Source organism: Acomys russatus, chromosome 5 (assembly GCF_903995435.1).
Source record: "Acomys russatus chromosome 5, mAcoRus1.1, whole genome shotgun sequence".
NCBI classification, from domain to species: Eukaryota; Metazoa; Chordata; class Mammalia; order Rodentia; family Muridae; genus Acomys; species Acomys russatus.
In genome coordinates, this window is record NC_067141.1 from 13069776 (window position 1) to 13071723 (window position 1948).

The following is a 1948-nucleotide window of genomic DNA, read 5'->3' on the forward strand; positions in this document are numbered from 1 at the left end:
TGTTCTGCCTGCATGTACACCTGCACTCCATAAGAGGGCATCAGATAACATTATAGATGGTTGTGAGCCACTATGTGGTTGCTGGGAATTGAACTCAGGACCTTTGGAAGAGCAGGCGGTGCTCTTAACCTCTGAACCATCTCTCCAGCCCTCTGTAGATCTTCTTGTGGTGTCATTGACCCTTCCAGCTCTCTCTATCCTTCCCTCCCACTCCTCCACGAAACTCCCCAAGCTCAGCCTATTGTTTGACTGTGGGTCTCTGTATCTGTTTCCATCAGCTGTTGGATGAAGCCTCTCAGATGACAGTTATGCTAGGCTCCTGCTGCCTGCAAGCATAGTAGAGTATTATTAATAGTGACAGGGCTCTTTCATTGAGACCCACCAACATGAGCCATTTGTGCACCAAGACCGTGAACAAGGTGGCCCAGGTCATCGTCGAGAAGTATTACACGTGTCTGGGTAATGACTTCACGCCAACAAGCATGTGTGCGAGAAGACCGCCATTATCCCCTGCAAGAAACTCCGCAACGAGATCGCCAGTTATGTCACACATCTGAGGAAGTGGATTCAGAGAGGCCCTGTGAGAGGGATCTCTGACAAGTTACAAGAAGAACAGAGAGGGGAAGGGGGTGAGATAATTGTGTTCCTAAGGTCTCAGCCCTAGACCAGGAGATCACTGAGACAGATCCTGACTCCAAGGGGGTGCCGAAGCTTCTGGACTTCGGCATCTCTCCCACCTGCAGGTCACTCAGCCTACAATTGGGATGAATTTCAAAATACCACGTGGAGCCGCTTAAATCTGTTCTGTCATAGTTTCAATAAACCTGAAAACAAGAAAAAAAAAATAGTGACAGGGATTGGCTCTCTCCCACGGGATGGGTCTCAAATTGGGCCAGCCAGTCATTGGTTTCTCATTCTCTCAATCTCTTCTCCATCTTTATCCCTACACCCTTCGTAGGTAAGACAATTTTGGGATCAAAGGTTTTATGGGTGGGTTGGTGTCCCACTCCCTCCACTGGGAGTCCCACCTGGCTACAGGAAGTGGCAACTTCAAGCTCCTTAACCCTCACTGCTAGGAGTCTCAGCTAGGGTCACCCCCATAAACTCCCCAGAGCCTCCCTTGTCCCAGAGATGCTCCCCTCTACTGATTTCCATTCTGTCTTCCAGTTCTCCCCTTTACACCCCCACTCTCCACACCCCTGATCCCCCACCCCCAACTCCCGTTACCTTCCTCATGCCCTCTCCCACCCAGTTCCCTCCCTCTATCTACTTCAAATGTCTATTTTATTATTTATTTTATTTATTCCTGTGCTGAATGAGATCCAAGCATCCTCCCTTGGGTCCTCCTTGGCTTCTTTGGGTCTGTGGATTGTAGCATGACTACCCTGTGCTTTATGACTAACACCCACTTATGAGTGAGTGAGTACATACCATGCGTGTCTTTCTGGGTCTGGGTTACTTCACTCAGGATGATCTTTTCTAGCCCCAGTGAAACCAAAAAGAACCCAAGTTCTTAAGCATTCTCTCTCCCGGGTAACAAGAGGATTCCCAGCTGGAGGGCTGTGTGTTGGCTCTGTTTCTTAACAGTTAGACTTTGTCGTACAACCCAACTATCCTATCCAAGAGGGAAAAGAAGGTTAAAGGGAAACAAGAATAAACCTTCCGGTGTCTGCTCCACGGGATGGATCCCCAGGTGTCTCTGGACTGCACGCTGGTTCAGCCTGTACACTGGTCATCTCCCGGATCCACGTGTGCTCTTGCTCTAAACCTGCAGCCTTCTCCTGTCCTCTCTGCTTGCTGTCTCTCTCTAGCACGCAAAAGCCAGTCTCCTCCCAGGATCCCTCCTCCCATCAATGTTCAATTAAAAATACAATCCCCTGGCTGGAGTCTCTGGTTCATTTCCTGAATTCCCGACCCAGAAGGGTTCCTCCCAGTCTTCAACAATGTC

The 1948-nt window shown here is 49.4% G+C and overlaps 1 pseudogene; it reads left to right on the plus strand.

The window, feature by feature from the left end:
- Nucleotides 1-386: 386 nt before the first annotated feature.
- LOC127188792 (40S ribosomal protein S17-like) lies at nt 387-797 on the plus strand (annotated as a pseudogene).
- The last annotated feature ends 1151 nt before the right edge of the window (nt 798-1948 follow it).